Source organism: Pteropus alecto, unplaced genomic scaffold (assembly GCF_000325575.1).
Source record: "Pteropus alecto unplaced genomic scaffold, ASM32557v1 scaffold87, whole genome shotgun sequence".
NCBI classification, from domain to species: domain Eukaryota; kingdom Metazoa; phylum Chordata; class Mammalia; order Chiroptera; family Pteropodidae; genus Pteropus; species Pteropus alecto.
Genome location: NW_006443225.1, coordinates 4621420 through 4636904, shown reverse-complemented (window position 1 = coordinate 4636904; position 15485 = coordinate 4621420). Strand labels below are relative to the sequence as shown.

Here is a 15485-nt window from a genome sequence, read left to right as displayed (position 1 = left end):
TCTTCTATGTTATTACAATGTTTTCCTCTTTTAAGGTCTCTTTTGTAATTCATTCATTTAAAAAATGTGCACTGTAATACAAAGCCTTTCTGAAATGCTGGCAAAACAAGAAAGGAGATACATAGCAGATACCAACAGCAAGTATGTAAAGTCTGCATGTCTCCACCTTTAAGAGCATGAAAATGGGAATATTACACCTTTCTTAACACGTCGCACGACAGCGTTTTTCTGGTGAATGTGATTGTACATCTGTGTGATAGCTGAAAACAGAGTTCTGATATTAAATCACATGAAAACCTCGAGTGACATCTACCTAATGGCCATTGACTGTAGTCAACAGAGGTTTTGCTCTTAAGACTTGTTCCAAATCACCATCTCAAGGCATCTGACAATGGCGCCTTCAAAAGCCTGCAAATTTTTCAGAGCAGACATCCTGCTAGGATTTCAAAACCCATAATCTTAAACCCCTGTTGATCCCACCAGGGAGACAGGCAAGAAAAATCAGTGGGACATATTTACTTATTTCTCTGTGGGACATTCTGCCTTCAGAAACAGCTTAACCTGGTTCTTAGAGAAAAAGACACACCCAGGATAAAGCACACCAAAAAAGCAATGATCTCCGGATTCCAGCTCAGACATAACTCTCTTCCGCTACCATTTATAATGTGTGAGGAATTTGGGATTCTTTATTCTCATGATACAATTTTTTGTGTATTGTTTATTGTTATTTATCGAGTGATTAAATCTTGTTTCAAATTCAGCTAGAGAATCTGAACCCAATACCTCTATGACCGTGAATTCTCTGAGTTTCACAATGGATTATTTGCTCCTTACCAACAAATAAGGTGGTGAGGCAACCAAATTTGTCTTATTTCACACCAACCAAAACAGAGACCCACCATTATGGGTTGGTACCCAAAACCTAATTGCTAGCTGACTTTCTAAGTCTAGTCCTAATAATTATCTCTTTGCTAAATAGGAAAAGCCATATATAATAAATCATTAAATGAAATCTCTTCATTTACGATGCTCGACTGGATATAATTCCCTCTCCTTTTATTGCTCTATTATCACAGGGAAGGCTGAGATCACGGTTCCACTGGTGCAGAAATGACTTTCGTAAACAACTTGGAATTTACACTGACTCGTTTTTTCCTTTAATTATTTCCCAAGGAATAATAAAGATGTATTTTCCTATATGTAGCACATTGTTATCATGATCTTTACTCTCCATTTATGTTCAAGGAGCACTGTTGTTTTCCTTCTCAAATGATCTGAGGATACAAAATACCATTAGAGAAACTTTCTAGTCTTGGTTTTGGCTGGATGCCTTTGAGTTCTAACTAAGAAGTTCCTGTGCACTAACAGAGCTGTTTCCAAAAATTAGAGTTCTCCGAAGTAGCTTTCTTTATTTTGTGTGTGCGTGTGTGTGTGCATGTGTGTGCGTGTGTGTGTGTGTGTGTGTGTGTGAGTGTGTGTGTGTGTACATGTTTAGTCAGGCAGCGAAGCAAAATTCATCACGGCAATTTTCTAGGACACATCCCTTGGACGAAATTTACAATACTTTTACCAGGAGAATGCTGACAACCAAGAAACATGACAACACAGCGTTATAATGAGTGATGTTTATAATGCAAGTGTGAAGTACCCACTGGGGAAGAGGCAAACAGTTTAGAGGCACCATGATCTATGAAAATCAGAAACAACTTTAAGCTTCGGTTGCTCACGTGAACCAGAGAAAGCTGGTAAACGTGACTGCTGAGTTTCTCATGGCAGGTAAGTAGGCAACAAGGTGTTCAGACCTAAGCAGATCAGCTAGAAAGCACCAACTTTCAAAATTGACCAGAATGGCTTCAAAGATGCCCTTAAACCCAGGGATCAGAGAGTTCTCTTGGGACCAAGGTGCTGGACATTTCTTCTTCTGCTCTGTGTAACTCTCTTCTCTCCTCATCTGGTCCTGAAACAATTGATATGAGGATGGAGTTAGAGAAAATGAGTTTTTACAGATATATGGTCTTAGCTTTATAATATAAAGCATATTAATAAGTTTTACAGCAGTGTAATGTACTGCAGTAAAAAAATTAAGACAATTAAATTATAAGCCCTCACTTCAAACTGTGTACATATTAAAATGATTCCATACAAGGATACTAGTTATAACACTTTCTTAATTCCTTTCCAAACATGAGTTAATAAATATATTTTTAAGTTTGTAAACAAAGTAAAAGAAAAAATTATTTTTGAGATTATCAGAACTATAAGTTCATAGTCATATATCTTAATAATTTAAAGACTGGATTATTTCTCCCTATAGAAGTAATGACGATTAGGCTATCAAAAAGTTGAATTAAAAAAAAAAGGTAGATAAGCTCAAAATTAACTTCATCATGCTTCTAAATAGTGTTTTCTTAATAGTAAAGCAATGATAATATTTAGAGGGAGTGTAGTTAAATGCGTGGGGAATGGATCTTGACTGCTGAGGTTTGAATCCTCATTCTGGCACTTACTTGCATGGTATGTAACCTCTCTGTGCCTCAGTTTCCTCATTTGTTAAATGGAGGTCATAACAGTATCTAACACATAGGGTGGTTGTGAAGATTGAGTTTGTTAATACATTTTCTGAGCTTAGAACAGTATGTGGTAGATGTAAAAACGCTCAGAATATATTAGCTGTGGTTATTTCTAAACCTGGTAGTAAAGTGCAAACAGTTGGAAACATCTTAAAACATAGTTATAACCCATCTGTTAACATCTGATACCAATACATCTGCAGTGTCACAGGCTGCTTTTTTTCTACCAAAAGTGCTAACCAAATACATATCCAAAGATATGCAAAGTAGATGATGGAGAAAAATATTTGGAAAAATCTGAAAAAGTTGGCAACATGAATTACCCTGTAATATAGCATTCTCAATCATTTAAATGTGGACTCATACTATTATTAAGTTGGGTACCTAATGAATATCAATGTTCTAGAAAATTTATAAGATATAATTGTAATATATTTCTGAAAATTCTTTCAGAAATAAAGATCTGATGCAAAGAATGTAATTTTGTTTGAGATGTGATAATAATAAATGGAAGACAAAAACTTTCATTAATTTAGACAACGAATAAAAATCTGAAGATAATTAAAGTAAAATCATAAAAGCTCTTCACTCTACAAAATAAGAAAGAGTCTCTAAATCCCAGTTTAATTTTTACTGTCATGTAGAATATCTAGCTTCAATAAAAAGAGGAAATTTTCTAGTTTCTGCTTTTGTGTACACATTTTATACTCTTTTCTATACTTTAAACGTTATCAATTAAAACACTGATCAATTAAATCACTACCCCCAGAGCAAATGTAAATTTGCTTTAAATTCTACAAGTTTAACTTTTAAAATAATAAAATGCATATGTGACACGTATAAGAGTAATTTATCATATTTTATTAATGAAGATGTCTAGGAAACTTTCTTCTTATGAAAGAAAGTTTTCATTAACAGCGAAAACCATTTTCTAAGTAATATAGTCTTCCATGCTTTGTCTACTGAGGAAAATTTTAATATTAAATGGTTAAACATTTTATGAGGAACAATACTCTAGGTTCCTCAAGATTTGGAATGATGGAAAAATACTTAAATAGAATTGCCCTTGTATGTCCTTATTGGAAGAGGAGAAATGAACCTAGGAGCAAAAATACAGGTTTATTTTTTCAAAAAATTTTTAAAGAATTTTTTTCTTTTTTTATTAAAATTATTGGAATGACATTGGTTAATTAAATCAACTATGTTTCAAATGTACAATTCAATAATACATCATATGTATATTGCCTTGTGTGTTCACCACTAGAAGTTAAATTTCTTTCCACAGGTTTATTATTAATGCTATTTAAATAGCTCTTCTTTAAATGGCTCTTCTATGACACATTGTTACTAGACCTACTTCTCCACCCCTTGGCCCCACCTAGCTTCGCCATCTTTATTATAGGATGAAATTTTTCACTTCCTCAGCTTTCCTCTTACACTCTCTACTACACCCACCACAGAGCCTACCTTCCACACTGACTCATCGTCAATATCATCTTGCTTTGCAAGACTCCTGTCCTACTGAGCTAATCATTGTGAGTGCTAAATATTTCTCTCTCCAACTCCCCACACACAGGGTGAAGGCATTTATTCTGAAACTTTCGGCAAGTGAGTTATTGCATTGCTTAAGAATTAAATGATATTTGAGATTAAGCATGCATTTATGAAAAGAAATTGACAGTAAGATTCAGCGCAATATCTAATTGTAGATAATAAGCATTTGGGGGGAAGAAATTGGCTGCTTCTTAAAGGAAAAATTTTAAAAATTTTCTTAAACTATACTAAAAACAAACAAAAATATTTATCAGAATTGTATTAACTGAATATCTTTCTTCCATATTTTGCTTCTTCAAAGCTCAGTTCTAATTTTGGCTGTATTTTGTCCATATACTTGAATGTGATGAATTAGGTTTTCTGGAATGATCTCTCCAAGTTTCCTGTCTTGGGTTTATGCACCTTTCCCCTTGTTTCCAGCCCTCTACTACTGCCTCTTTTAGAACGCTTTTATTAAATCTCACGTTGTCTTGCAGAGAATTAAGTTTTACTGTCTTTACCATTTTTGGTTTATCTCACTTATTTTTCTTGCCTCCTTGTCTGCTCTACCAACCATCAGTAGAATAGTTTTATCTTTGAGGCAGAACCTTCTTGTCAACACCATCCTTTGACCCAGTCTAGAGGGGTTCTGTTCTGGGACCCAAGCTTTGTAGAAAGCCTCTCTTCAGCTCTCCTCTGGAGGTGCCCCTCCCCATGGAGCAAGGGATGCATGGTGACAAGGGAATGTGCCAACTCAAATCCCAAGCCCCCTCCTAGAACTTTAAAAATCACATTCAGTTTCCTAGGACCCTGGAATTCCCTGCCAGAATCCACTTTCTGAGCCTCCACAGATCTCTTTCCTGGCTAGAAACTTCAGTACAAAGTTGGAAAGGAACGATGAGAGTAGAAATCCTTTTGCCTCGTTTCTGATTTTCGGGGAAAGTTTTCAGTTCTTCACCAATAAGTAAGTCAGCTGTGGGTTTTTTGTAGATGTTTATTATTGGATCGAAGACATTTTCTTCAGTTCTAGCTAAGTATTTTTCTCATGAAGGGTGTTAGATTTTGTCAAGCGCTTTTACTGCATTCGTTGAGGTGAGCTTGGAGTTTTTGTCCTTTAAGCTGATAATATGATATATTACATTGATGGGTTAACTTAACCTTATATTAGTGGGGTAAATCTCAATTGTTATGGTGTATTATCCTTTTTTATATATTGCCATTTAATCTATTAGTCTTTCGTCGAGGATTCTTGTGTTTATAGTTGTAAGAGATGTTGGCTTGCAGTTTTCTTTTCTTGAGCCTGCTTTTGATATCAGGATAATACTGTCTTCCCAGAATGAGTTCCCTCCTCCATGTACCCTGCTTTTCTATTTTTGAAATGAGTTTCTGAAGATTGATATTAATTCTTCCTTAAACACTTTGTGGAATTGACTAGAGAAGCCATCTGGTCCTAGGCTTCTTTTCTGGTTGGTGGTGGAATTTTGATTAGTAATTCAATCTCTTTACTTGTTAAAGGTCTATTCATATATTTTTTTTTTATTCAATCACTTTCTGTAGTTTGTATCTTTCTAGGAATTTGCCCATTTCATGTAGAGTATCTAATTTGTTGACTTAGTATTTCCTTGGAATCCTTTTATCTTTAAGTTTAGAAGTGACGTTTCCTTCTTTCATTACGGTTTTTATAATTTGAGTTTTCTCTCCTTTTCGTTTGGTCAGTCTAGTAAAGGTTTGTCAATTTTGTTGTTCTTTTCAAATAATGAACATTTGGTTTCATTGATTCCCTCTATTTTCTTCTATTCTCTGTTTTGTTTATCTTCACTCTTATCTTTATTATTTCCTTTCGTCTGCTAGCTTTGGATTTACTTCGCTTTTCACTTGCTATTTTCTTCAGATGTACAGTTAGATTATTGCGATTTTTTACATGTATGTGTTTATTGCTATAAATTTCCCTCTGAACACTGCTTTCTCTGCATTCCATAAATTTTGGTATGCTGTGTTTTGATTTCATTAGTTTCTAAGTATTTTCTAATTTCTCTTTTAATTTCTAGCTTCATTTCACTGTGGTCAAAGAAAATATTTTATATAATTGCACTCTTAAAATTTACCGAGACTTGTTTTATATCCTATTACACAGGCTATGCTGAAGAATGTTTCCCATGCACTTGAGAAGAATGTGTTGGGTGGAATGCTATGTTCATATTTGTGAGTCTGGTTGGTTTATATTTTTCTTCAATCTTCTATTTCTCTTATTGATCTTTTGTTTGGTTGTCCTGTCCATTATTGAAAGTGGAATATTGAATCTATATTTGATTAAAAGGTGTCTTAGGGTGGATCTCTTTGCACTTATCATTCTTGGAAGTTATTGAGTTTTTGGATGTGTATATTAATGATTTTAATTAAATTTGGGAATTTTTTTGCCATTTTTTTTCAAATTTTTTTTTGCCCCTTTCGCTCTCCCCTTTCCTTTTGGGACTCACATTGTGTATAAGTCAGGAAGCTTGATGGTGTCCCACAGATCTCTGAGGCTCTGTTCAATTTTTTTCAGTAGTTTTCCATTACTCATTTCATTCTCCAATCCATTCCTCAGACTGGATAATCTCTATTTACCTCTCTTCAAGTTTACTGATTCTTTTTTTTTTTTTTGCCTGCCAAAATCACCTACTGAAATCTTCTAGTTAATTGGTCATTTCTGTTGTATTTTTCAACTGTGGAATTTCTAGTTTATTGTCTTTCATTATTTCTCTCTCTTTATTGATATTGCCTATGTGGTGAGATTTTATTCTCATACTTTCCTTTATTTCTTTAGACATTATTTTCTTTAGTTCTTTGAACATATTTTAAATGGCTTGTTTAAGACTTTGTCTATGCCCAATGTCTGAGTTTCCTCATGGACAGTTTCTAATGATTGATTTTTTCCCCCTGTATATGGGTGATACTTTCCTATTCCTTCACCAGTCTCATAATATTTTGTTGAAATTGAACATTTTAAATAATATAATGTGACAACTCTGGAAATTAGATTCTCTCCCTTCCCAAAGTTCGTTGTTTTGGCTGTTTGTTGTCATTGTTGTTTGTTTAGTGATTTCAGAACTAATTCAATAAAGCCTACATTCTTTGGGTGGTCACTGATGTCTCTAATTGGTTAGCATATTGGTCAGCTAATGATTGGACAGAGATTTCCTTTATCACCTGGAATAAATAATTCTCTCAGTATTTGCTGATGGATTCTGTGTGTGTGTTGGGGCATATCTTCAACACTCAGCCAGGCAGTTTGTGACTCTGCTTTGGCTTTCACTTCCTGGTTGTGCAGAGCCTCAAGGTCAACCCAAGGTAAGATGGTAAGACCTCCGCTGGTCATTTCTGAGCATGTGCACAACTCTGGCCATGCATACAGCCGTACACATGCATGTAGCCTTCCAGATTCCAGGGAATATGTTCCAGCCTTTCAAAGCTCCCTATGGACATGTTGTGCCGCAGATTTTTCTCACTAATCGTTTGATCAGAATTTCGTTCGCTTCAACTGTTCTCTTCTGCTTCAGGCAGCCACAATGTTCAATTGCCTCTGATTGTTTTCAACAAATGTCCGTGGAGAGAAGGTTGTTTTTGCAGGTGAATTCTAAGTCAGGTCAAATATCCCTTGTAAGTGGGATATTACAGGGAAATGCCACACAGGTCAAATAATGATAATTCTCTGAGAACAGGTCTTGAAGGAGCACCACCAGCTGCATTCTGCTCCCAGAGGCTGCCAGGTTACTGGTTTTCACCATGATTTCTGGCTGTTAGATTAAAATGCTGTCATAGAGCTCAAGAGGAGACAACAAGGATAGGGCAAGTGAAAATACCACAAAGCACACTATTCTTACTAAGATTTAGCTCTTTTATTTGAATAAATGCTTGTCAGGTTGTTACAAGCTTTTGTTAATTTCCAGAGTTCAGAAAAAAAAATTGATATTGACAATTTTTTCCAGTGTTCTCATTGCTTTATGGAGGAGAAAATTTTTGGAGGTCTTTATTCCACTATTTCTATTGGTGTCTTCAGCTTCTTTGATCAGAAACAATACTAAATCTAGAAAAGTCCCTCCTAATTCTTCCTTGCTTCTTTTAGTTAAATTACAGTACCGCTTTAAAAAGTCTCCTTTTAAATCCTTTAACCATATTTAGAAAGTGTTGTCCTTCCTTCGCCCTTTCTTTTATTTCCTCCTATGTCATTTGGATCCCAGGACACGGTAGCACCACATCATACACCTTGGCTCCCTCCTGTTATTTTAATCCCCCATATTACCCATTCACCTCCGGCCCCAGGTCTGTAGCTGTCTGTCCTCAGTTCCTGACCTTCAAGGTTTCTGCTGGGGCTGTCTGCTGGAATTCACCACGCCAAAGCAGGAAATATTTCCAGATTGTGCATCTCTAAAATCCCGGTGGTCTCCAGCTGCTCCTGCAGTTTATAACTTTATTTTCATTCTCCTTTCTAATTCATCCTGTTTTTTTTTCTCAAGGGCAAAGGCTTTCAAACTGGAGTCTGCTGAATTTAGGATGTGGAGTATGTGGGGGTGGGGGATGGTGGGAAAGGCCATGAGGGTAAAACTTCAAGCTCCGGTCACTCTGATCAGATCTGCTGAACTTTTTGTCTGTTTCATTTGCTTAAATCTCCCTCTAAGACTTCTCCTTAACAAAGTGCTTCCTGGCAAAAGAAAAAAAAAATGGAAAATTACTTCTCTAAGGAAAACAGCCCCCCTGATAGACTACAGAGCCTAATAACATTCAAGGAAAACCCACCATTAAACGATTCTTATTTCAGAAGACAAATTGAAAACTGCTGTTTCTCTAGAACTCTACGTGTTAAAGTTAAGCATGTTATTTCATAGATGAGAAAACTAAAGCCCATAGAAGTTAAGTGGCATATCCAAGATTAAGTAATGGCATAGCTGGAGCCAGAAGTTCAATCAACAGTGTGTTGGCTGGTGTGGGGCTTTTTCAGTGTCCACCATGCAGAGCATGTTTCTCAGCCTTCGTAGTTCTTAGCACATGAATGTGTGATTCTCCTTGCCGCAGTCTGAAGCTCTTCTCATTTCCACTCACCCTAGGCATGCTCTGCAATCCTTTACTCTTTTAAATTTTTTTTCAGTTTTTAATTTTTCAATTAAATTGACATTTAATATTATTTTATATTAGTTTCAAGTATATAGCATAATGGTTAGACATTTGTATAATTTAAGAAGCGATCTCCCCGATTAGCCTGGTACCTACTTGGCACCATACATAATTATTAAAATATTATTGACTGTATTCCTTATGCTGTACTTCACATCCCTGTGACTATTTTATAACTACCAATTTGCACTTCTTAATCCCTTCGCTTTTTTCACGCAGCTTCCCAACTCTTCTTTCATCTGGCAATCATCAGTTTTTTCTCTGTATCTGTGAGTCTGTTGCTGTTCTGTTTGTTCATTTTTGTTCTTTAGATTCTATATATGAGTGAGATCATATGGTATTTGTCTTTCTCTGACTTATTTTACTTAGCATAATGCCCTCTAGGTCCATCCATGTTGTTGAAAATGGTAAGATTTCATTTTTTATTATGGCCGAGTAATATTCCATCAGTGACTCATGAGCGCGCGCACGCGCACAAACACACACACACACACGCACACACACACACCCCACTATTTCTTTGTCCAATCTTCTATCGATGTGCACTTAAATCGCTTCCATATCTTGGCTATTTTAAATAATGCCGCAATGGACATAGTGATGCATATATCTTTTTAAATTAGTGTTTTGGATTTCTTCAGGTGAATACCCAGAAGTGGAATTGCTAGGTCATAAAGTAGTTTTATTTTTAATTTTTTTGGAGGAAACTCCATATTGTTTTCCATAGCGGCTGCACCAATTTGCAATCCCATCAACAATGCATGAGAGTTCCCTTTTCTCCACATCCTCGCCAACACTTGCATTCATTGATGATGGCCATTCTGACAGGTGTGAAGTGATATCTCATTGTGATTTTCATTTGCATTTCTCTTATGATTAGCGACATCGAGCATCTTTTCATATGCCTATTGGGCATCTGTTTGTCCTCTTTGGAGAAATGTCTATTCAGGTCCTCTGTGTATTTTTCAATTGAATTGTTTGTTTTGATGTTATTTATGTTTTTTATAAAATTTGTATATTAATCCCTTATCAGATGTATCATTGGCAAATATCTTCTCTCAAATATCTTGTCCTTTCATTTTGTTGATGGTTCCTTTTGCTGTGCAAAAACTTTTTAGTTTAATGTAGTCCCATGTATTTATTTTTTGTTTCATTTCCCTTGCCTAAAAAAATATACTAGAAAAAATATTACTAAGAGCAATGTCAGAGAGTTTACCATCTATGTTTTCTTCTAGGAGTTTTATGACTTCAGGTCTTCTATTTAAGTCTTTAATCTATTCTGAGTTTATTCTTGTATATGGTATAAGAAGCTGGTCTAGTTTCATTTTTTTTTTTTGCATGTAGCTGTCTAGTTTTTCTAAAACTATTTATCAAAAGACTGTCTTTACCCTATTGTATAGTCTTGCCTCCTTTGTAATAGATTGATTGACCACCTTCTTTACTCTTTACTCTCCTCTTCCCATGCCTTCTTCAGTTAGCCCCCTGTGGGTTTAGAAGATGGTAACAAATTTTATATTTGCTTTAATCAGCAATGCTTACCCTGACTATTTCAATGTCTCTTAGTTCAAATTCTTAAGCTCAAATCGCTTTTTGGCTCAACTTTGCCTATGGATTGGCCACTCTCCAGTCTAACTCTCATAGCCATAGGAGTTGGATTACTTAGTAAAATCATGACCATCCATACCTGCCCCTTCACTGGGTTATGAAAAAATTCTAAGAGTGGCAAGTATGCCAAATAGTGATCACAAAGCATATCTTCTAGAGCAGTCCTCTTTAGTGTGGTTTTAAAGACCAAAAAATATAAAATCTAGAGTCTGTTAATGAACAACTGGTACAATTGGTCTGTTGATGAATATCATACTGTATTAGTCTGGGTTCTCCAGGGAAACAGAAGCAATAGGATCTGTGTGTGTGTGTGTGTGTGTGTGTGTGTGTGTGTGTGTGTGTATAAAATAAGGAATTAGATACATGGTTTCAGAAACTGGCAAGTCCCAATCTGCAGTGTGGGCCAGTAGGCTTGGACCCAGTAGAGCTGATGGTGAAGTTCCAGTTGTAGAACCAGCAGCCTGGACACTTGAGAGAGCCCATGGTGCAGATGAAATCTGAGGACAATCTGATGGAGAATGCTTCTTACTCAGGGAAGCTAGCCTTTTTGTTCTATTCAGGCCTTCAGCAGATTGGACGAGGCCCATCTCATTCTGGAGAGCAATCTTCTTACTCAGAGTTCGCTGATTTAAATGTTAACCTCATCCAAGTTGACACATAAAATTAACCATCACATCTGCTTTCTAGGATTACATCTCAGGTTCCACAGAGTGAAAATGATTTGACATTCTTCCTCAATGACTCATTTCAATTCACTTCTTATTTAGTCCAAATTGTTTTTGCTTTTTCTTACCTAATTTTTTGAAACTTTACATGTTCAGAACTGCCACGGAAAGCAAAGGGACTGACATGAAGAATGAAAATGAGACTTACGGCAGTGCCTTATGCAGAGTAAAGTGGTTGGGTCATCTTTATAGAACCTCCTTGATGACAGGCCTTCTAGGATTCCTGGCAATTATTCAGTGTCATATTTTGATCAGTGTATGGTGATTGTTTCAGAATGATTCAATACATTATGCAAGGTTAGAAATTCCTTGATTATTCATTAACTTTTACATGACATTCAATAATAAACAGATTTCCAACTAACAAAATGAGATTCCTTACCTAAAGAATGCTTTGTTCTACTCGCTCCCCTCTTCGCCTTGGAAAATTAGATCAAGCTGTTTATCATCAGTGATATATCAGCTATAAAAAAAAAAAAATGCCACAATACTTAATTCATAGAAATCTGGTAGAAACAAACTGATTCATGATCAATAAATCTTTTAAAAACATATGAGTCTTTTATCCAAGTGCTAAGTGTTACTATTGTCACTGTGAAGAGATTACAAGCTATATAGTTGGGAGTCTTCATCGCTCAGAGGAAAAAAAAACAAATCCTCTCAGAGAATGCACTTTTGTGTATATATCGGCTATAAAGGTAACAGTTCCAACATCAGGTTGTAAATGTCATGTACTGTAAGCCTTGAAAGGTCATAACCATTCTTGATATCATAACCAGAGATATCAAACCAGTGGTGTTTAGGTATATTGCCCCTTCCATTCCTGAAGGTAAACTGAGAATCATTTTCTTTTTCAACATGTAAATAATTTATTCATCAATGATCTTTAAAAATAACACAACTTTCAAAATACCATCTGCATCTTAGAACTTCCAGACAGAGCTGTATTTTATCTATTCTACGGTACTAAAGGGCATCAAAATATTTCAAATTATACGAAAAAGAATACAATGTGGAATGCATTTTTGATGTTATGTCTTATGCAGTAGCTAATACACTACTGAAATAATGCCACTACTAGCAAGTTGTGTTAGGCATTGTGTAAGGGAAAAATGAAGACATAAAGTCGGCTCTCACAGCTATTTTGGGTGTACAGTGGAGGAGTGCGGCTTCAACGTGAGCAGGTGACTGTGATAAAACTACAGAGATAACAGTGCCTGAAGCACCATAGATCGGTAGAGACATAAACAGCTGATAATCCGTTACAACATGATTTCCTACATTGGCTTTTGAAAGTACTTTTAAGTTAGACCCTAACTTTAGTGTTTTCTAATAGTGCTTCAGAAACTGCTTTTATGTGATGTTCATATATTGTATCATGACGAAGCATGTTAGGAAATAAATTATAAGCAGATTGAAATATTTACTCTGAAGAAGTTAGAATTGCATTAAGTCCAGTTGAGCTCCCATTCTTTATTCTTTTAGGTTATTCAATTCTGTAATATTAGCTCAGCAATGTTTTAGAAGTTCGAGCATGTTACCTTGTTCTCATGGTTAGATATGGTATCAGGTTACAAAGAATATTGTTAGTTGACATTATTTTCCTTCCAACTCCAATTAAGCAATAGTTATTGAATATAAAGCAATAAGTACTTGGTTCGGTTCAGTAACAGTTGTTGAAATTGTACAATGAGAACTCAGGTAGATGTATACTAAGATAAACAAGTTTTGCATTTCATCCTTAAGGAATTCCCAGTCTGGTGTCAGAGAAAGACCTATATATAAGTGTTTATCACATGACTTGGTATATGTAATAATGAGTGCATTGCAATGATGGATATAAACATAAATAACAGAGTACAGAGGAGGGGCCTTAAAACATCATAGATTAAAAATATAAAGGACCTGATGAAGAATTCAATTCTGAGTTTATAAGTTTGAAAACTCAGCTCATTAGGGGTCATGATACCAATTTAATTGACCACAACTTCAAAAAAATTTTTAAAGTAAAAAAAAAAAAATACCAGGAAACATTTGCCTCCCTTCTCACCTTCCTCCAGTCATTCTTTACGATCTCTCTGAGATGCAAATTTGGTGTTTATTTTTCTCATCAAAGCCCTGCTGGTTGTCCCATAACCTGACTGACATGGTATAAATTCCTCCATCTGGCCTCCTTCCCCTCTGGCTCCCCTAACTTTCCAACCTCATTGCCTGTTACTCACCTTTCTTGTCTCAATTCTCCAGCCATAGGCACATTCTACGTATTCTTGCCAATTCCCACCTCTTAAGATGTTCCTTTGATCTTGATAATATCCTAATCACTGTATAAGACACAGTTCAGGAGTTTTTCCCTTTGTGAAGCCCTTCCTTACTTCCCAAACAAAGTAATTTCTTCCTCCTCTGTGTTATCACTGTAGCTTATTTGCATCTCTTTATTACAGCAATAAATGTAGTATCTTGCAATAATTTGTTTATACATCCTCCTCCACACCTAGCCTCTAAGCACCTTGACAGCAAAGAAAATACCTTGTTCAATTTTACTTGCCTGACATATAAAAAAGTACTAAAAAAGAAATATGATAAGTAACAAATTACTCTTTGCTCTCATAGCAATTAGTTCAATGTCTTGCAATTATTTACATAATCTACTCTACTTCTAGTCTAAGTATCTTGACCACAGAGACTATGACTTAAATATTTTTATCTGCCTAACATATAAGATGAATGAATAAACAAACAGATGAGTTGATTTGGGAAACTATCAATAATAATATTTTATATATGTAATGACCACTAAATTATTGTATTACTTGAGAAAGGTATATCAAAAATGTTGCTTAGTAGACACTATGAATTAAGATGATTTTGAAAACATAATAATAACCCTGTCTCTCCACCTCCCCATTGCAAAGAATATTAACAAATGATGATCTGGGAAAGATATGGTACTAGATACACTGGAAATAATAAATAAGTTAAAGTGAGACTCTAATGACATGCAAAATGACTTCTATCTGGCCATGCCATCACTTCAGGGTTTGGGAGAGATCCCAGTTCTGAAAAGTCAGCTCATCTTACTGCTTGTAGCAATCTATGAGACTTACAAAAGTCCAGGTGTCCCTGATTTGAGAGAAGATTCAAGAGCTCCAAGTCTCCTGCTTCCTGTCCTCATACTGCTCCTATCCAAAGAGAGCATCACATCTAACCACCAGAGGCCAAGCAGCAAACACTGTAAGCACTATCTTCTCTCTTTTAGTTCATTTTCATTAGTACCTTGTTCCAATAGTTCACTGACCTCATCAAGACCTCCAAGCCATTTGCAATGCATCACAACCTCATGTGTGTACTTCGTACATTATCTAGCTTTGAGTTTACTGTTTCCCACTATAATAGGTCTCTTGGATACAGTCTCAATTCCCTAGACAATGGGTGGGTAAACTAAGGCCCTCAAGACAGATCAACCCACTGACTGTTTTTATAAGTAATGGTTAATTGGAATACAGCCATCCCTATTAATTAATGTATTGTCTATGACTGCTTTTGCACCAAAATGACAAGCTGAGTAGTTGTGACAGAAACTGAATGGCTCTTAAAACAAGTCTAAAATATTTATTATCTAGCCCTTTACAGAAAAAGTTTTCTAATCTATGCCCAAGACCCACTCTCCATCATATATACTTGAAAGAACTCCAATTCTCTATTTCCTCCTAATCTGCCCTTGAGCAGCAGAATGGGCTAAACAAAAAGCCATGATTCAGCTGAATATGCTCAATTAAAATTTATGGCCACAATTTTCAAGTCAACCTTTAGCACAGCCCCAAAATTCAGTTTTAACTCCCTAGTTAATTAATTCTTTCACTCACTGAGATTATTATATCACATATTCTCTTTCCTCAAAATT

At 35.6% G+C, this 15485-nt stretch overlaps 1 protein-coding gene across 2 annotated transcripts in view; it reads right to left on the bottom strand.

Annotated features, from left to right (window-relative positions):
* Window positions 1-1627: 1627 nt before the first annotated feature.
* Window positions 1628-15485, bottom strand: part of FAM110B (family with sequence similarity 110 member B) — a 159478-nt gene continuing 145620 nt past the window's right edge. The window contains exons 4-5 of one of the 2 annotated variants that reach the window (XR_003043700.1): window positions 11967-12047; window positions 1628-1957 (exon numbers count right to left, since the gene is read on the bottom strand). The gene's annotated coding sequence lies outside the window, so the exon portion shown is untranslated. Of the gene's footprint in view, window positions 1958-7982; window positions 8785-11966; window positions 12048-15485 lie in introns of those variants that run through there. The other variant, XR_003043698.1, reaches the window with a different exon arrangement.